At 36.3% G+C, this 22,334-nt stretch overlaps 1 protein-coding gene across 1 annotated transcript in view; it reads right to left on the bottom strand.

Annotated features, from left to right (window-relative positions):
* Nucleotides 1-22,334, bottom strand: part of LOC140757897 (uncharacterized) — a 44,940-nt gene that overhangs the window by 807 nt on the left and 21,799 nt on the right. The gene's annotated exons all lie outside the window — the stretch shown is intronic.

Raw genomic sequence — 22,334 nt, 5'->3', positions numbered from 1 at the left:
ACTAATTGTTGTATCATTAAAGGTATATAAAATGCCGTGGTTCTTACACGTCTATACATAATGTCATAATAAACATTGAAATTCAATTTTACATGTCAACTACTCGTAGATAGAGAAGAGATAAAAAATATAAACATGTAACAATTAATATAACGAGTACAGTGTATCGGTCTAGTGACTTATTAATTAAGAGCTTACTTATAATAATTTTAATCTATGGTACTTGTTACAATTGAATAAAGAATAATCTTCTTTTTTCCACTCGACTACGTATGTATGTATGATAAGGTATATCAATTTATGTAATGTCTCATGCTTTGGTAGATCCTCCAGCTCAACCAACTTAATGGATATTATGAGGTGTCGTTGGATTCGTCTAAATTGCGGGGGTAACATAGGCTTTACTTTTAAGCAGTCGAGATGTTTAGTTTTTGTACGAAGTCGTCTCTTACTTATAATATTATTGTTGACATTCATAGATCTTATAGCATTCCTCTTTTTTATGTTTCAAATTTTGTATTATAGCGAATCTCCCACTGACTCAAACAAACAGTTGTATAGAATTCGATTGAAAAGTTAAATACTGGTGTTTGCGGAAACAGGTTTGTTTGCATGTCTCGTTCATGCACAAAGAAATGTCCGTGGGAGCAGCGGAGCGTCCATTTGTGACAGGTGTCAATTTTTTCTAATTCGAGAGAAGCGATGGGTAAAAGATATTTCAATATTGGCTTATAGCGGGCGCCCCGCCGCGCTCTAACCTGCCTCTTCAGCAAATGTGAAGTTTTGACGTTTATTATTGTTGTGGCATAGTAAACAGGGATTGTGGTCGCGTCACTTATCTCGTTAGATGCTTTGTAATTATTGCGGTTTTTTGCTGTCGAAGCCAAGTGAGCGTGTGATTTGCGATGTGTTGTACGCTGTGATTCTGATTTCATGTTTCAATGAACAGTTTGAATTTTAAAAAGTTCAGAACGCACTATTTTCTGTTATTTTAATGCTATTGTGTTTAATATTAAAAAAGATGTACAAAAAAGGTATAGGTAGCACATATTTAAACAATTTTTATTGTCTAAGTTAAATTGTGTTTTCAGAAGAACCAAGAAATACTTAGATCTATCTATACCTAATTCCATTCAACCCTCATAATATCTTATGAGTTACAACGTAGTACTTAATAGAGGTTTAACGTTTTAGGTGACAGACGAAGAGTTAAATCCATAAAATATCACTATCTGAACGTGTAAACTTTAAATAACTGAGTTTTCCAAGAGCAAAAAGCCTCGTTTCCGAAACAATAAGTCTAAACATTTCTCTATTATTTCAATGCAATCAATCTGTGAAAGGACCTACAGTTGTGTGCAATAAACTGCAATGTTCATAAGACAACTCAACCCTTCTGTCCATCTCAGATGCTTCCTGTCCATCTAATTGTCCAGCTGTGACCCAACTGTCAGGGGTCAGCAGATAATCCGTACTAATATTGTAAATGGCAAGTAAGATCGTTTGTTGCACTTTCACGGTTACATTACGGAAGAGATTTTGATTAAATTTATTAATACTTTTAAGACTAGAAATAGCACACAAGCATACAATTAAATAGTAAGTAAGTATACGATAGAAGTCCTAACTTCAGAAGTTTTAAATACCATACAGTAAAACGTTGGAATATTCTATGCAAGAGTCTTTCCAATATGCTTTAAAACGAAATAAATCTGTGCTTAATACGTTTGTCATAAGTCAGAAAAAGATGTGCTTCTGCAGTTCAGGCCCGAAGAGTTTACTTTATTCCTCTGATGCACTGAAATTCTTTGATTATTCTGAGACACTTCTCAATAGCTATAGAAAAAAGATATTTCAGTGGATACATGAATAACAGAAATAAATTCTTTAACAAGTCCTTCGGGAATCTATCAATCGTGGAAAGTGACGGGTCGGGAGGGGACTATGGGAAGAGAAGTGTGTAGTGAGAAGTTGTAGAGTAGGTCGCGTCACTATTGTATTCTGTAAATATTACAAATGTATGATTCCACATTTCGAATATTTACAAAACTATCATATTACGTATATTTTACTGTAATATTACAATATTTTTACAGTTCACAGAAGATAGAATTTTTATTGAACATGATGGGGGTTACAAATAAAATGACGATGACGTTACATAGATATATACAAATACATTAGCTGACCCGGCAAACGTTGTGTTGCCATATAAATAAAAAAAAAATTAAGGGTGAACAACCCTTATCACTTAGAGGTATGAAAAATTGATAGTAGCCGATTTTCAGACCTACTGAATATGCATATAAAATTTGGTGAAAATCGGTAAAGCCGTTTCGGAGGAGTACGGTAACTAACATTGTGACACGAGAATTTTATATATAAGATATCTACACAGACTCCTAGAAACAAATTTGACGTCTACATTCACCATTTAAATATTGATCTGGCCTGGGATTGAACTCGTAACTCTGCTTGTTAAGCCTGTCTGATAAAGGATGGCGACATGGAAGAGGATACATATAATACAATTACAATAATTCTAAATATACGAATACCGAATATGGAGTAAACCACAGACCGGTAGGTCCGTGGAGTGAATCCTTACCATCACTTAGTAATTTAAAAATATGATGATATGAAAGAAAGAACAGAAACATGATGAAAAGTTTTTCGAAGAATACGATATAATGATATGGTCTTTAGACAACTTCATTATAATCGTTTTATTTCATATAGGCTATAAATGTCCTTGTAACATCATACAGGCACTAAAACTATGAATAGGACTCTATTTATTAGGACTACATTGACTCTACCACGCGATTCGCCAATCTGTGTAGAGTCAATGTAGCGCTACGTGAACGCGTTGATGTCTAAAATTGCGCGGTTACGCAAATTTGCAGAACAAACATTTGAAAGATCCTCCCCTTGTACAACACCCTCCGAGGGGCGCCAGAGGGTCGACGATTATTGTACCCTTATCTCCTGCCAAGAGATTGATGTAAGTTCAGCCCGAATTATCTGCTTCAAGTTGATTTACAAATCATTTTCATAATTTAATTATTACACAGAATTTGATTTTTTCATTAAACTTAAAAAATGATTACTTTGTTCGATTTGTAAGTCTGATAGTTTTCCTGACAATAGTGTAAGGTACGAAACCTTGGTATATACCTACTACGAATAATAACACATACATCCTTAATATCCAAGTTATGTATCAGAAAATATTATTTACGTTTTTACATAGTTTGAAATGTCAGTAAGATTAAAATTTCTGTTAGTGAATCACTAAAGTCGTTAACAAGATTATAACTAAACCGATAAATAATAACACGTAAGTACGTAAGTACATACACATTAAAATTTTGTTATATACAGAATATAGAAAATTTTCTATTAGGTAAAATTTATTTCCGCACAGAAATATGTAACATAGTAGCTCCAACCTGTAGCGTGAAGATGTAATCGGCCGTCGGTTTTTCTCATTAATTTATTTTAACGAGAACATTATTTACCATCGTATGCAAGATGGTATCTCCCCAACTAGCCACTTTTTATTGCCAAGATGGAAAAGAAAAGATTGGGTAAATATTTGCCTAGAATTCTATTCTAGTCTGTATTCACTATTCCTTATTGCACGCGTATCTATAAGTTATCTTTGTAATATATCTGCAAACAAATTTACGCTTAGTTACCTCACGAAATTTAATAATATTACGGAAAATAGTTGCTGTATATTTTTATTTCCTTAAATGATCAAAAGTATAAATCAAGTCGCTGGCATGTCTATTGCCTATATGAATTTAATACCGCCTTCACGCTCATATCCTGATGAACATCACGAGGGTGGCGATAGTCGAATTATGGCGTACTATTTATTAAAATTGATTAGGTAAAGAACATGTTAAATATATCTAGTAGATTTTGTAGGTGGTAGAACCCTTTGTAGTTCAGCTTCGGTGGCACACCTATTTCTGCCTTATAACAGCAGTGTTAAGCGGTGCTGTATTCGGCTTTGATGAGTATGGGAAGGGAGATATACTTTTTCGAAGTATTCCAGTTTAGTTCTCAGGGGCAGCCACGGAGTCTGTTGTTGTCCTAAGTTACTTATGAGGACTAAGTTGGAACGCCACATGCAAGACAAGCAAATAATCAAACTCTTTATCATAGAGCATTATTCAACACTGTTTTTATAATACAAATAGAAGTCTATGTACTATAGCTACTTCTATACTGGCCTGGTTTAGCCAACAAAAAAGGATGTTAACATTAATTCCAAAAGTATTCGAGTAGATGCTTCAAGTGGCCTGATAACTCGCCATTACTTATCACGTACTTCCTCCCACGCGCAGATTATCCCCACATAAAGGTTCGGGAGTGGAGTACCTAATCCGAGAGTGAAATATTAATAATTCCGTCGGTCCGTGCATTATGCGCCCGCGACAGGCCGTGACGGATCACCGAACGGAAAAAATGTGTGTATTTACTTAGGGCGAATTATGGTACGATGCAAAATTCTGCCGGAAAATGATACGCGGATAAAATAATTGCTGTAAGAGGTAGGTAGCATAGATGTTATTTTAACTTCATAGTTTTTTTTTTCCAAATTCGTTACACGTTTTGCGTATGAGCTTGGGTGTGCTTCTTACCTGATGACAAGTAGTCTCAGCCAATCAATTATAAATGTGATCAAAGTCCTACATGAATTTGAAGGTCCTTTGTAGTTTGACTCCAGGATTACCGGGATTTCAAACTTCCAGTATGATGGGTGTGATTAGGAGATATACTTATATGAGTTGTTCCATATTAGTCCTCAGGAGTAGCAATATCAAACATGAGATCGGATAGTGATGCGTTGTTGTCCCCTAAGCATTACGTTATACTCGAGTTTATGTAGTCGTTGCTTTACCATACCCTTAAAATCAACCTAGTAGCGCTATCATTGCCGTTCAACCTAGTTTCTTATTTTAGTTATTCAAACTTAGAAACTTCTTTGAACCTAAACGTGGACCATCGCCTGTTTCCTTTTAATTGCAGAAGAGAACCACAGTAATGTTTGTAAGGTAGAGTAGGCATGGTTCGACTAGGTGTCACCACGGGGATGGTACCTATATCTATAATGATGCAGTTATTGCATTTCGCTAGAAGAATGGATACCGACTGACTTACTCGTACATATGAGGCAACCTGTTTTGTCTTCAATAGTTGCAATACGTCAGTGATCGAATTCAGGTAAAACCTTAGCACTTCTCTATATGCAATTCGTTACAGATGCACACAAGTGGCAGTGACATGCTTTACTTCTCCAATCTTATAAAAAATGTACATGCGTACACATATCGAAGGATACTAATATACGTCATTGTTTCTCGTTTTAATAAAACAATACTCGACACTCGATAAGGGGCCGCCCAAAATTGGAAAGCAGCGCAAACAAGCGTCGCCAATATGGCCTAATCCCGTAATCCGGCGGCTCCCGCGCAATATCACTGATACCAAACTACCTACTAATAGGGTTTTACTTTTATTTTATAACTAAACCTCACGATAAGGCAGATTGGCCAACTGGTGGAACGTCACCGTCGCCACGACATCTCTTGCTTATGGGGGATTAGCTAGAATATTGTTGGAGTTTAAGGTACTCGTAGTAAGCTTTCTATATCTAATTTGATGAGCGCTATATCATCGGCAGTCTTGTATAGTTTCTAGTGAACAGAAATAGTCGAGTGTCGATCTTTGTTAGGCAAAACAATGGATAGATCGATTTTATTAAAAACAGACAGAAATAAACCAGGGTCTTTCAGTATCTAACTGTAAATATGTATTTTTACTGTTAATATAAATATAATAGTAACTTTATGAATCTTTGTATGTTAATTTAGTATTCCGAAGTCTTTTATCCCCTGTTTCCAATCGGAGCCTTTTATATTTTCAGTAGTTCCAATTTGCGTAACTCCTTTCAAAATAAAATATTCCATCAATGCCAGCAAATAAATCTTAAATTTCAATTAATGAAATATCAAACACCTTGCTTCATTCATTACGATAAGTCTGAAACAAACATACCTACATACAGTTGCTAAATCAATTAAAAAAGTGTACGTATCAGAACTTCCGATAATTTCAAGCGAGGAATTGGTAGCAATACATCATTACTACCAGATATCATCGAAAATGACTCCGAACGCCTCTGCTTCTTATTTAAATTAACGCATTTTATTATGTACGATACAATCGTCCTGTCATTCGTATTCATGGCAAATTGAAACGTCAGCTGCCTTCATATGATTTTTTTATTATGTACACCCATTTTTCGGCTAAAGAATTTGAGCAAACATGGCCGTGCAAGCGGTGAAAAAAATATTGTGAACGCATCTGCCGCATTGTCCAATTTTCGACCAATCGCGTAGCTTCCCGCTCCCCTAGCTGTCATTTAACTGTCAGAGGTCCGATGGTGTTTGAAATTCGAATGTTATTTTTTTCTGAGTGCGTAGGGCGTTGACGTGGCGGTACACGGTGAGTCGTGTACAACAATTGAATTGATTGAATTATGTTCAGTTCGGGCGATGTTGCGTTATGGATTGCCACCCGCATCGGCAAGTAAATAAGGGGTTAATGCGTCTGTTAAACCTTTTGCGAAGTTAAAAGCTATCTACGTTTGTCTCTTAATTGCTTGTATATTTGCTAATATTCCGAATTTATTTGCCGATTGCCAAAAATGATTTGCACGATTAACCGAATCGTAGCTGTTGCGAAATATACGGCTATATATTTTACCAGCGTCTGGAGCAAGAGCAAGAGCAAGAGAATATTACTTTCAAACTTTAAAATATTAAAAATAAAACATTTATGGTTATAAAGTAACATTTATAATTTTTAGAAGGATGGCTAAAGTTTTATACATTATATTTTTACTTACTTGTGATACAGATTATAAAAGGATTGGGATTAAAAAGGGACATTGGGACTGACCTGTGAAAAGGGAAGTAAAATAAAATTTAATATGGTGTCACTGAAAATACACTACCAATTTTAACAATACGTTTCTTGTATCTTATACTACAACTTACGAAATCCTCGTTAGCAACAAAAAAACCAAAACCAAAAACCTGTCGGAAAAGCATTGACTCTACAAATATTAGCTATTGGCGTAATGGATTATTGATGTTACGGCCTCCTATTACATGCCACAAACAGCCTTAAACGTTTCGAAAAAAACTTCGCAGGAGATACGACAAAAATATTCTTTAACATAAAAAGCATTTTTATGCTTTTTATGTTAAAGAATATGCTTGAGATAAAATTACTTAAGATGATAAAACATTATAATGCTTATAGCTTATAACATTATTTTGCTTAGACCATATTAGCTTAGATCATCAGACCAAGAAACGATAGACTTCGTTTTTGAGCAAAATATCGAAAGTTACCGAATTTTGACGATTTTTGAAGTACCTACCTATATTACCTACATAGCAAAATTAGACGCACATTCAATAAATATCCTCTAATAACTTGATAAATTATTGTATATTAGTCCCTTGAAATAATTGACTTTATATGCCGTTAAATGCAAAAAAACAATACAATTACTCGTATATAGATATTACATGAAAGTTCGTATTCACCACTTTCGTAAATGTAGTACATGGTTCAAAGCCTGTGATGTTCTTCGAGCTATTGTATTTCTTTTTTTGTCTGCTACTACATAGGTAGGTATACAATCATATCAGTTTTCTCACGTATTATCTGTGCTTTCATAAAACAATCACATACACAGTTCGAGTATATTATTGTGTAGCTACTTATGTGCATACCTATATGGGGTTTTTTCTACGATGTGGTAAACACATGAATAGATACATCATAGTTTAGTAAAGATTACTCGCTCCTAACAAGAAAATGTAACCTTTTGACAATTGACGGTCAATTATTTTCGTGTTTATAAAATATTAAAAAAATGTAGTTTTTGATTGTTAACGAATTAAACTTTTTCTTCGATTTCGTGTCTTAACTGCGCATATCAGCATTATTCCGCGTAAATTACACCATGACAGACATTTAATGGCTATTGGCTTGCTTCAATTACAAGGCGGTGAGATGTCTTATCTATGAGGTACATTATAATTGTTTTAAGTTTGAGTAGACATTTATTTATTTTTATTATAATAAATATATGTGTAACTAAATCTAAAAATATATTATGCTTTATCAGAAAAATGCATTAATGCCAATCTCTCTCAATTCAATTCTCAATGTTAGAAGTTATAAAACCTTAAAAGAATTGTTTTAAATATACAGAGAAGGCAGGACGATGACCTAATCTTTATCCAATACCTTACGAGTATTATTATCCTATGACTTACCTGTATGAAGATTTAGGTTTGATTAAAAGAGTTTAAGCCAAAATGTCATTATCAAGATCTCAGATGTACGGTTCCCGGTACTTTAGATATTTTCGCGATTCCTTACTACAACTTAGACATTTTTTAGTTATTTTATAGTCGCCTTTACATCGATGTCCTTTAGAAATTCAGATTTTTGTGCTTAGAATTCGACGAACTTGAGATTTTTAGTTATTTATTATGTTGTAGTCGAAACCATCACATTGATATATTTGGAAAAAAAAGATAGAAATTTGTGTTTAGAATCGAATAAGCCAAAGTTCAAACTACTTCTGAGTTATCACTAAATACATTACAAAAATCCAAATCCAAAATCGGGCGGTAGTTGCTCAACAAACATTTGTGATACGTAATGGATTAGCGGTGTAGCGCGACCTTCTGCTGTCATGGCGCTCTACAAACATGGGATTTTTTCCATCGCACCGAGCGGGCCATCAAGCTGACCCCTTAGTTAAAACGTCTTTGATTTGTTCTTTAACTTTAGAAAATGGGTTTGTCTAATGCTCGTTTTTCGACAAAAATGACAGGAAACGCTGCTGTCAATATTTCTAATTTAATATCTTTGAGGTTCCTGTGACATCTATGGTGTAGGGTGTGGTTGTTGGTGATTAATAACATGGTTAAAATTCAAAAATAATCTTAAGTAAACATACATACATTTTAACATTTTTTAAATATTGCCACGGTTAGTATTAGACAATCAAGGATTTTTTTCTGTGTGTGGATTGTAAATTGTAGAGTATTCATCATTTGAAACAATCGAAAAAAATTCAGAAAAATATTGCTCAATATTTTTTTCAAAAGACTCTGCCGCACGCGGTCTCCCAAAGTCACCTTCAAATTAAAATCGTAATGAACAGACCAAACAAGGGGAGCAAACATTGACACATAATATTGACTATTGTCAACCTGTATTGTCATTCGAGAAGAAATAAAACGTTAGAAGCAAGGCGGCGACCATAGACGAAATAGACGGGTTTTGTCTTTATTTTGCGTCACTGTCAATATTGGCGTAGGCGGCTGCGTATGCGCACCGTGCCGCTATTGACTCCGTCTCCATTATACCACGGTAAAGTTAAGGGTTATTAGAACAACATTAAATACATGAATGTCAAGGCCAGATAAGAGGTGCATACTTTAGATTTATCATTGTTTGAGCATTAAAGTTTTGGACTGTCTTCATATATAGTTTCAGCTTACTACTTAATAGATCGCACCTGTGAACGAAACTTGAGTAAAAACTACAGCAGTAGGCATTAAACTGCCTGCTTTGTCGGTTATATTGCATCTAACTAAAAATTGATACGGCTGTACAACCACATACTTTAAATTTTTACATTATAAAATACGACATATTTCACCATGTATTAACGACCTCAGATAGGAATAGGGAGGAGTAAGGTAAGGAGTAAGGTAGACCTTAGGTAATAATCATTTACATATGTTCAGATGTACCGAGACGTGGTCTTTCACTGTGAGCCTTTTGCGAAGACTCAAAGTCGCTCAGCGAGCTATGGAGCGGGCTATGCTCGGTATTTCCCTACGTGACAGAGTTCCGAATGAGGAAATCCTTAAGCGAACGAAAGTTACCGACATAGCTCTCAAAATAAGCAAGCTGAAGTGGCAATGGGCTGGCCACATAGTTCGTAGGACCGATAACCGGTGGGGTAGGAAGGTCCTCGAATGGAGACCACGTCTTGGCAAAAGGAGTACAGGACGCCGCCCGACCAGGTGGACTGATGACCTGAAGCGGACGGCGGGTAACAGCTGGATGCAGACGGCTCAAGACCGGTCGGAGTGGCGCAAACTAGGGGAGGCCATGTCCAGCAGTGGAGTTTAAAGGCTGGTAGATAGATAGATAGATCTGTTCGGATGTTAATGATTATTATTATTATGCCGCAGATATCTACTATCTTATGAACTATATGACTAAAGTAGCTAACACTTCAATTTCCTAAAAAAAATCGGCTTAAAACAAAAGCCAAACATCATTTAGCTTAACTTCATCTTGAAACCAAAACGCATAATGGAAACGCGTACCCATGTTTGTCGGCGCAGTGAGCGGAGGCTGTTGCGCAAACATGGACACACACGCCGCCGTTTGATCTCGCCAGGGGGTGGCTGGGAGCTGGGTACGGTGAGACTTCACTTGGGGAAGCGGATACTCTTTAATCCTTACTTAATATTATATTAATATTATAAATCCGAAAGTAACTCTGTCTGGCTGTCTGTCTGTCTGGTTGTCTCTTCTTCACGCCTAAACCACTGAACCGATTTTAATGAAATTTTGTACAAAAATAGTCTGTGACCCGAGAAAGGACATAGGATAGTTTTTATCCTGGAAATTCCACGGGAACTAGGGATGGCGATCTAAGATCGATTAATCGGAGAATCGATCTTAGATCGGAGATTCGGAGAATCTTTTGGACCCAAAACATCGATTATTTTAATCGATATTAGTAAGGATTGAGTCGTAAACTATGAATTTGATCAAGTGGTGATCTTTAGCAAGGTTGAAGGTACGAATTTTCAGTTTTATGTATGTTAGTATGTTATATTATTTTCTTTTAAACGCGGGCGAAGCCGCGGGCAAAAACTAGTAGTGTTATAACTTTTGCTGTTCACACATATCTAGGGATTTATGTAGCTTTGTATACATTGTCTGTATATAAAATGACTGTCTCTCTGTGTATGTGTGTGTAATATACCTATGTGCATAATTGAAATGCGTATGTTGCTATGTGTATGAAAAGGTCTCTATGAAAAAATATCTGTCACCAGATGTATTCAATTATTATTATACAAATACAAATGAGACATAAAACAATACATTCGTTACTATTTTGTGTCATTAATTGTAAATATACTACAAATACAACATACCGTACTTGGAACCCGCTCTTTTGGTCCCGTCTATTCCGCCATTTTTATTCAGTGTAGAGTAAATATATATTATATTTTTATGTGAACTCTTTGATGTGTGCTCAAACCAATAATGCACGCAAATACATAAATGCTTAGTGTTTTATTTGACGTAAATTTGCAAGGAGAGCCAAAAGATACGGGTAGAGTATCTACATATCGTCGCGTTAATAGACACATATTCCAAGTGGCGCCCCACCAGATTTGAGCCTTTTATGGTGTCAGTATTGCATTATATTTCGGTCAGAGCGACCGTTACCTCGCACTAATAGGTATGACTTGTTAATTGCAATTACGAAGCCTTGCACTCCTGTTCTAGAATATTTTTTTGAAATAAAATTAAAGTGGTTCCACTGCGGTGGCACCACCACTATACCAATTTCTGCCTAATTACAGCAGTGTTAAGCGCTATTGTGTTCTGGTTTGAAGGTTGTGGGTAGGGAGACATACTTTTCCAAGGCATGCATGCTGCAGTCTTGTCTGCTATTATAAAAATATTATTAAAGAAGCTAATATCGGAGCAGGCTGTCGCTCATGTGTTCAAAACCCATGATCCAAACCTATATTGATATATCTTTAAAGAAGATTAAAATGTAATTATTCTTTATTATTGCTACTTTACGTAGGTACTTATATTTTGTCAATAAAATAAGAAACCAATAATGACATGACAATACCAAGACAATACTTAAATTAAAATTATGTATATAAAATAGTAAATCAGAATATGTTGTCCGTCCTTAGAAATTAAAATTATCGTGTAGAACTTTTATAAGAAATAACGAAATGCCGTGATCTGTAAAACTTATCAAGTAGGTAGGTATGTTGAGTCCAGTCCTTGCATCCCGGCCAGCGTCCCCCGCTGTCACTCCGCACGATTGATAGCGTCCCGGGGGACGTGTTCTGGACTCCACCACCCCTGCTCTTGTTGCGAGGATTTTTATTTGCTCTCCAGAGCTATACGAGAATGTACTTGTATGTGGGAGAAAGACTCGTGGGATATATTACTTGGTATTGCATAAGTAGTTCTACTAGATAATACTATTGTCTGAAGGAATTGTCTTGTTAAAAAATAAAATTTTAATTGGTTATTTCCACAGACGTCATGTCCGTGATTCTTTTACTACTCATAGTAGAGTAATTCTTTATTCGCTAGTGTTTCGCTCTTCGTTTACGCAGGACATTCTAAAAATATATATGTTGTAAGACGACTGACTATTAAGTAAATTGAGAAAGCACTTAATAAGTGTCGTAAATAATCAATAAACGGCGAATTATATCTATGCATGAAACAAAGTGCTGTGATAATAAACAATAGTATGCATGCAACGCATATTTCTATTATAAAAACGTACTTCTTCTTTACTACTTCTACATAAAAACACGAGAGTATTGATGCCCAAAAACTTTTGAATAATATTCTGGTCAAAAGTAGGCAACGTTTGATTTGAATGAGGGTTTCAAATTTCAAGGTTTGACATGTATTTCTAAAGATCTTTCCTAATTAACCTTTTCTCAAATGTAAGCAGCCATTAATCAGTAAATAATGCGTATTAAGTGTTTTAATATAAATTTGAAGGGTGTGGTAAAGGAGACATACTTTTCTCAGGAGTTCCAGCAGGGGTAGCGGCGCACCTGTGGCCGACTCCAGGTAGGAATACCTAATCCTATCTGGGGTTGATTACAGATGTCCATGGGCGGCAGTAGCCTCTTACCATCAGGTGGACTGCAAGCTCGTTTGCTACCCTCATACTGTAAGAAAAATAAATAAATAAGTATGCATATTTTCTGTCTACTTTGTCTATCAGAAATTAACAACTAAATTTTATCAATTTTGTATTTTCATAGCAAACCAACCCCATTATTAGATATTCGAATTCGCGGAGTTCCTGTGTGTTCCTAATAGTTATATTTTTTAGAATCAAATTCTGCAATGAATAGTTTACACGTTAAACCAATGGTGTAGAAAAGTAAATAATATTATCATGTAGCTTAAGCTAGATAGCTAGGTTAACAGGCTCTAATAGGAAAGTGGGTTAGAAACAAAACTTAATTATACGCAGTTCAATATAATTTACATTTTAATAGTTTTCATTTGAATATCAAAAGCAATCGTTTATCTAATATCAATCTAAAACGTCTATATCTAACAAGTGGTGTCTAGGCAGGCACGTTCTGCAAATAACATCTGGAACACCTTGCTACTGACAACGCTAAACATTTCATTGCATATAATACTCCGGCTATTGACTAGATCAGGGGTTCCCAATCTTTTGTAACCCGCGGCGCAGTTACAAGTTTAATATTCTTTCACGGCGCCCTGTGCCCTGTCCTTTTTTTTTTTTTTGTCGAGGGGGAAACCTTCAAAAGGTACCCGACAACGTGGGAGCGACGCCGAGTTATGTGGGATTTTTAGCGCACTAAAACCCCCCTGGTGGCCGTCCTCTGCGCTGCGTAGAGGGCTCCGGGATCTCCAAAGGAACGCAACCGGAGTCCTCTTAGCGCGTTGCCCCGTCGGACTCCGCCCAGGTGAGCTTGGCGCTCGCCACACCATCTGGTGTATACGACGGTATGCGACCACACATACCGCCGTCCTTCCCGGGGCCGCTAGCCGGGCGGTTCGAGCTCCCACTCTTGCCGCCCGCAACGGAAGCCCCCTTTTAGTCGCCTCTTACGACAGGCAGGGGATACCGTAGCCCTATTTTAGTTCTGGAACTACAGGGACAGCCCTGTGCCCTGTCCTAGCTAACTATTTGAAGAAGACAGTCGAAAGAAATAGGTAACTACAATAATAGTAGTTACCTTAGGTTGATCGAAACGAATTTAAAACACCACAATATGAAATTGTACAATACGTTATTATAAAATAATTTAAACGGAAAACAACAAGAAAGACTTGAGAAAAAACAAAAATTAAATACGATATTTATTCAGTCAAATCAATGTGAACGGTGAGCTAAGTGATCTCCGCGCAGTTTTTCAAAGCGGGGAATATTACTTGACACTGTTATTCTCATTTCTTGCTCCACATTGATCCTTAGCGATATTTGTTCTTTATCACAGCTACATCTGAAAACCCAGCTTCACATAGATATGATGTTGCAAAAGGAATGAAATTTTTTAATGCTTTGGATGTTAAATTTGGATATTCATTTTGAATCGATAACCAAAACGCCAATATTTGTGGTGTCCAATGATTAGAGGATCGACTCACGGCGCCCCTCTTTACTTTCTACGGCGCACCAGGGCGCCGCGGCGCACACTTTGGGAACCCCTGGACTAGATCATTATTAAATTATACATTAAGTATTGAAAATGTGCAGGTAGGCATGAAAATGTGTAGGAAGCAAGATGAATTTCATTATTTTTTATAATTTTAAAATGAGGATGCAGTTTACAAACTTTAGCGAACGAGGATGTAGTTTACGTGATGGTAAGTACTATCTACCTCCTGTACACATTTGTAATCCACTTTATATAGAACAGTGTATCCGAAGTATTGTCATAGTTAGTTCACGTACGTTTAATCTCTCTAATCCAAAACAGCAGTTTAAAGTGCAATTTACTTCGTCTGCCTAGATTCAGTGTGTACATAAGAGTTGTCTTCCTAACCGGTGGTCACTTTTGGATTTCGTATAGCAATTGTGTTTATTTCGCCCAAGAAGTGTATGCTTGATTACTCTAACATTGTGCAAGTGAAGGTAGCGGCCTATGATAACTGAGAATAAAAACTATTTACCCTACATAACAGCAAAAGAAGTTACACCTGGAAGCCGATCGCAGATTCTTTGTAACTCGTAAGGATAATTAAGATCGGCTCGTATGAAAGTCAAGAATAGCTTCGCCTAATTTTAGATGTATGCAAAAGAGCGTACAGTCCACCAGCTTATGTTAAACGGTTATTGCCGCCATTGACATTTATAATCAATCCCAGATAAAAGTCCTGTCTAAGGTCGGCGACAGATGCGTTATAACCTCTAAGGACTAAATTGGACGTCTTCTACGTTATCGTATGGTCGATTGAATGAATTCCTCCGGTCCTTTGAATAAACACACAACAGCAATTTAAAACTGTTGTTATTAGGCAGAAGTAATTGTGACGGTAGTGCCCGTGGAGTAGAACTTTTTTTTTTATATTTAACCTAACGATAAGGCAGACGGGCTACCTGATGGAAAGCAGTCACCGTCGCCTATGGACATTTGCAACACCAGAGGAGTCGCCAATGCATCGCCGGCTTTTACTACAAAGGACTCTACCAAATTTATTTTATCTATGGTCCTTTAAACAGTAACTGTAGATAAAAGTGTTATATCGAGATCAGATATCAGTAATATCGATACCATTACTAAATCTAGCTAAACGCCGATACGCAACAAATGTAACAATCTTCGTACGCCAAATCGCGTGAATCGCAAAAACAGATTTACAAAATCACGTATCCCGGATGTGACGTAGAGATAGGATATCTGAAATCTGCGCGGCTATCGGCGCCACATCTTAAGATAGCGCCCAAATATGCGATAACACCGATCACCTTGTCCCTACGTCACACACACAAACATGCAGTAATACTGATGAAGATCTTGGAGCTATAATAATCGTAAGCTAATGCGTATGTTTGTCAATTATCTTTTTTTTATAATATAGGAGTAGCAGACGAGCATGCAGTCCATCTGATAGTAAGTGGCTACTGCCGCTCATGGACATCTGTAATCAACCCCAGATAGGATTAGGTATTCCTACCTAAGGTCAGCCACAGATGCGCCGCTACCCCTGAGGACTAAGCTGGAACGCCTCGGAAAAGTATGTCTCTCTTACCACACCATTCAAACCGAAACACAGCGGCGCTTAACACTGCTGTTATGAGGCCGAAATAGGTGTGGCCGTGGTGCTATCGGAGTCGAACCACAAAGGGTTCTACCACCTTCAATCTGCGCTGTTCAGTCCGTTTACTTAAGTAAGATTTGGTTCTATGGATTCAAGTAATGGATGGATATTATGGATCATTCGATGTTGATGTTGATGTTTATTTATTTGCCATGAATAATGCGACATATTCATTGTTGCTAACTTGTAAGCTACTTTATATAGGATAAATACATGAAGGTGGTAGAACCTTTCATGGTTCAACTCGTCCGGAGGCTTTACGTTCGGAGTAGGATGATCGAGGTGTAGTTGCGGACAGCAGTTCCTGGACAACAGCGACCACATAAAATAAGGCGAGCATCATAGCCGTTTGCTCAATCGAACTACGAGTAAGTAGCTTTAAATTTTATTTCATTAATTGATAGTAAATGGTCACGGTCGCCCATGGACTTTGAGCAAGACCATAGATCCTTTAATAGGTTGCCTGAAGCCAATCACAAATTCGTTGTTACTGCTAAGGACCAAGATGTTCCCCTAATGCCTGAGTCAATGGGCAGCTAGAAATGTGTGTGGCGGTGGTAACTCCCCGGTCGAAGCGTACTAGCTCTACAACCTACTTTAAACTAAGAGACTAAGTTATTATGCCTCGAGTATGCATTCTGCACTAAGTTGCAAAGCTTTATATTATGTATCTATATATATTTTATTAAACCTAAAAAAACCCCTAACATCGATTTATAAATCTTAAACGCTCAAAGATAAGGTGAAGTAACAAAGTAATATGTTATGAAGATAGAAATCTATTCGATATTTGTCCTGCCTTATCAGTTTGGTAAGGCCAGTTCGGTCCGGTGCGACTCTAATCTTGTATACCTACCTTTTTGGGAGGAAATTTGCTTGATTTATTGGCTAGATTTTTTTTATGTAATGTTCTATCGAAAAAAGCAGTGATAGCCCAGTGGTTAAGAAACTCGATCGAGGGGTCTGAGGTTCATGTCCCAGGCATGCGCCTAGGATTTTTCAAAGTTATTTGTGTATTAGACATTAATTATCACTTGCTTAAACGGTGAAGGAAAACATCGTGAGGGAACCTACATACCTGAGAAATTTAAATATATAAAAAAATCTAATCCTATCTGGGGTTAATTACAGATGTCCATGGGCGGCAGTAGCCACTTACAATCATTCCACTTACCATACTCAACGTACATTTTAGTCTATGGGAGGTAAAAAGTTCCTATTTTGCATTATAGTAGACTTTGATTATAGTCAATAGTAAACTAAAACGTTTGGATTGGAATTGAACAGTTTTAATATTTTGTATAGTTATAGTGATCTCTTATCTATGTAATCTGTAGTCCAAGTGCTTGTACAAGTTACCTTATGTTTGAAATTTAAATGTTTAAAACCGATTCAAATATAATGAACAGGAACATGAATTTTCACACGAACCCTAAACAACATAAAAATATTTGATTTTAGACAAAGGCTACAAATTACAAAAAGAGTCTTTTTACGCAACAATATGTTGACTAAATTTAGATAGGTATTTTCATCTAATCTTCGGACGCGTGCTAAGACCAGTAAATAAATAAAATAATGCTCGAGTTTATCATGTATCTGAACAAGGTCACAAGATAAAATCTACTAGTCAAAATGTGTATTTCAAGTGGATAAGGAAAATCGACAAATCTGATGGGATTATGGTGTCAGATAATTTAAAATGAAATCTTGTATGCACTCGAAACAAAATGGATTGAAGTAGATGTTTAAAATAAAAAATGGTAAATCGGGCCCTAAGATTTTGCACGTGATGAAAAAAATTTGGTGTAAAAATATTTTTTCCTGTATCCACTGAAGGTTGCTTTTAAATGTGCTCTTTAAATGTGTCTAGGGCGTATTTGTAGGGTAAATCTGAACAGTTCTAGTTTATTATTTAAAATTAATTATCACAATGTGGACTATGTAAATATAGTACCTACTCGTACCTACCGTAAAATTTAAAGTTATAAAGTAAGTTTATATAAGTTTTTACTAACATAGGTTTTTAAGTACAATGTAAATACTAACAAAATATGGACTATGTCTGAGTTAAATGGAAATAAATAAATATAAACCAATGTTTTGATTTAAGCAGTTTTGGGCAAAAAGCTTTGGCTGGTGGTATTTAACTTATCTTGTTATTTTCAGTTAATTATATAAGAAAATCTGAGTATTCTTTAAATAGAATTTGTTTATTTATTTGATAGACGATCGACCTAAAGGTACTCATTATTACTTCAATTGTTATGCAGTGGATTGATTGTCTTATATTTATTAGCCTGTAATAGGATTAGAGACGATTTCACTATACTCGTTGGTTTAACACTCTATCGAATCTTTTGTCTGTTAAACTTAGATAGTGTTACCATGCTCTAATAGATAGCTTAAATGTTGCTTTGAAGTCAGACTACATTTTTTATAAACAAGGAAGCCGATGTGAAGCGAGTTTTAATTGTGATGTGAGTTGATGTGATTGAAATTATAAATGGATGTTAAGGTGAAGTTTGTATTTACTGAAAATAGTCAACTAACTTGCCTCTCATCTGTGTTTACTGTTTAATACCTAAGTATATTTAAAAGTATTCCGAAAAGAATTAACCTAAGCTTAATTAGGAACGCGTTGTTTCCCCTAAAGAATAACTTGGAAAGCATTATATATATCTTTTATGTGGCGTTAGGCAACTCGAAGTAGGTATGATAGACATTTGAACCATTCACAGATCAATCTAATTTAGATGATGCAGAACCGGAATTATAGAATGTAGAGCCTAGTAAAATGATCTTCCCGCAAAACTATTGCGCACTTTGGATAACATTATGCACAATCTAAGTATATATTCATTTGTTGTTCAATTAATGATTGATGTATCAACTTGTAACTGGAAACGGGAAATTCATATAATAATTAATATAAGTAATTCATTTATATTTCTTTGATAGGCAGGTGTAGAGCGTTTTTTATCGTTACATTCTATATGTAGGTATGTTCCCTGCTTAATCATCACAGAAATGTAGTAGCTGATGCAACTAACACGTAGCTGAGATGATCAACGCATAATGTGTACGGCGGCAATCAATCACGTTATCTCCAGTAATTCCGACGTGATACCGGCCTATCTGTCTAGAGTAAACGTCACTCACCGTGTTTTCTTTTCAAACTATTTTGGTACAAGCTGTTGGGGACACTCTTTCTAGATTTTCCTGCGATGCGATGATATGATGTATTAGATTAAGACAATGATGACAAGTTACGGACAATTTTAAGGTATCGCAAGTTAATGGCTAAGTAAATACTCTTAAAATTTCGTCTTGTCCGTCTGTTCATAAAACACAGCCATTTTATTCAGTTAGTAAATATTATGAATTTTCATGAAATGTAAAAGACAGATTTTTTTAAAAATTAAAATTATAAAAAGAAAATCGGGAAAATCATCATCTATATTACCTAAGTATTTTTTGTTAATTGTAGCGTTAGAAATCGAGCTAATCACAGTTGCTCAGGTACTAAAATAATATAAAAACGAATCTTAAATTAGTTTTTTATTGAGTTTAATTTACGTCGAAGCCAACGCTCAAATATTTTTTGTGATTGTGAATTTTAAAAAGCCTCACCTAATCTCAACGCTTATAATTCAATCAAACGACTACCAAATATAAGAATCGGAGAGCGCTTTTTATGGCAGCTGAGCGAGATTCCGTGCGTCTTGTCGCTTTATCTCCCAACTGAGATGTTACATTTAATTGATTTATTGAGTGTTGACAGTGTAAACTGGACATGCATCCGGACTTACTCCAAATATAATAAATTACGTGCCGGCGATAGTGGCCGTCGCGCGTGATCGATTGACGGCCGAAATCGACCGAGCGCATTCAAAATGGCTGCCCGAAATGTCAAGCTGATGACTTCATTGTGCGTGGCATTGTTATGGAAACCGTTAGTGCATTCTATCTTGATTTTTCGTAAATTTGAAAACCTTTGTGTGTGTGTGTATTGATGCATATTATTAGAACGTGTTACGAAAATGATCGATCGGCGCTCGTAGTATGTGACATTTTAATTTTAGTGAATTCATTTACTTTTCAGAGTTTTAGAGATAAGTTTTTGTTAATTCTTTATCTTAAATCTTATAAGTTCCTTATACTATGTAATTTAGTTTTGGTAATTATTTATTATTCGAGTAAGCATACGAGTATCTTTACCATACCATATTCTTTACCCTTCAAAGCGAACACAGCGCTTAATACTGCTGTTAAATAGGTTTGGCGGTGGTGTCCTTATAGTCGAAACCCAAAGAATTCTACTTAAACCTACTTAAATGTTACATTAGAATCGTGAGCTAATCGGAAGGGCCTCGACCGATAGCCGTCGTAATTCCTCACTATCGGTATCAGTCTCAGCAAATACTTAATCACGCTCCAACTTTGATTCGATTGACATTTGGAATAAACTGATTGTGGAATATGTTGAGAATTAAACGACTTTTATACGTTTATAAATATGCTATGAAAAAGATTTTGAAAAAATATTTTGAAGGTAGTAGTTCCCTTTGTGGTTCGACACCGGCTGCACCATCACCACACTCATTTCTGCCTCATACCAGCAGTGTTATACGCAGCTGTATTCTGATTTGAAAGGGGGTGGTAAGGGAGGCATACTTTCCGAGGCGTTCCAGCTTAGTCCTCAGGGGTAGCGGCGCATTTATGGCCGACCTCAGGTAGCAATATATTATCCTGTCTGGGGTTGATTACAGATTATCTATGGGCGGCAGTAGCCACTTACCAACAGGTGGACTGAATGCTCGTCTGCTACTCCTATCTTATAATAAGAAGATGCTCCTTAATAAAAAGCTGATCATCGGTGCCATGGACACTAAAACGAATACAGAAAAACTCAGGCCCAGAACAGATGTATAAATTCAGAAGTTCATTTCACTTGCCGGGTTCCAACCCGGAACTGCGTGTCAGAACTGTATGAAGGCCGCCGTTTCATATGGATCGCATCAATAATGTTGTTACTAAGTATAATATAGAGCTCCGTTTCTATGATATTATAATACAAATTATATTACAAACTTCTTCATAATAGAACATGGTAAGTAAAATGAAAATGTACTTTGTGAAGAAATAATTATTTTATTTATGCAAATACTAGCTTGTGAAGCGAGATGATGTGAGAGATATGGTCAAAGAACTTTATGAGCAATGTGAGAATGTTCACCTAATCTAAGGATGACTGTATACATAAATTGTGTAGGAATACAATATAAAACTTTTTTTAAACTTGTAAGAATTTTTGATGATTTTTAATTGACTCCACCGGCACTCATATTTTGGTTAAAGCTGCTTTAAGTTAGATTTCTAAGTTACGTTCCCCAGCGTTTCGTTGGATATATAGATATAGGAGTAGCAGACGCGCATGCAGTCCACTTGATAGTAAGTGGCTACTGCCGCCCATGGACATTTGTAACGAACCCCAGATAGGATAGGATTAGATATTCCTGCCTGAGTTCGACCACAAATGCGCCGCTACCCCTGAGGACTATGCTGCAACGATACGTAAAAGTAAGTCTCCCTTACCACACTATTTAAACCGGAATCAGCCATACACTGCTGTTATTAGGTAGAAATAGGTGTGGCGGTGGTGAAGCCAGAGTCAAACCACATTCTCTCTGTCAATCTTGTTCTACCGTACTGTCATTCTAAGTTAGCTCCCGGTCGCTCGTGTGTTGCCTGCCTTATTCGTACGCACTACGACAAGTCGATTATGAACTATCAAACTGTATGGTACAATATAAATCCGGTCCCTCCAGTGATAAGATACGGCTAGTGATTTTTAAAGTGGCAACAAACGACGGCATATAACGTTCACCGGACCTGTCCAATTTGCGATAGTCCGAGATAACGCTCTATGTCGACGTATACAACTAATAATAATAATAAACCGCGTTTAACTATAAATAACACTTGATATTCGGTTAGGTTATTCTGCCATATTCTGTAGAGAAAGCTACAATATTTTCATAAAATGTCGATTTGTTCGGGATATGTTCTATAACTTCGGGATTAGATTTGGTGAATATGCGAAACATGAT

This window comes from Epargyreus clarus, unplaced genomic scaffold, assembly GCF_041222505.1.
Source record: "Epargyreus clarus isolate Ecla_fem2 unplaced genomic scaffold, WU_Ecla_fem_2.2 ptg000005l, whole genome shotgun sequence".
In the NCBI taxonomy this organism is placed as follows: Eukaryota; Metazoa; Arthropoda; class Insecta; order Lepidoptera; family Hesperiidae; genus Epargyreus; species Epargyreus clarus.
Note: the sequence above shows the minus strand (reverse complement) of the source record. Positions and strands in the feature narration are given on the sequence as shown.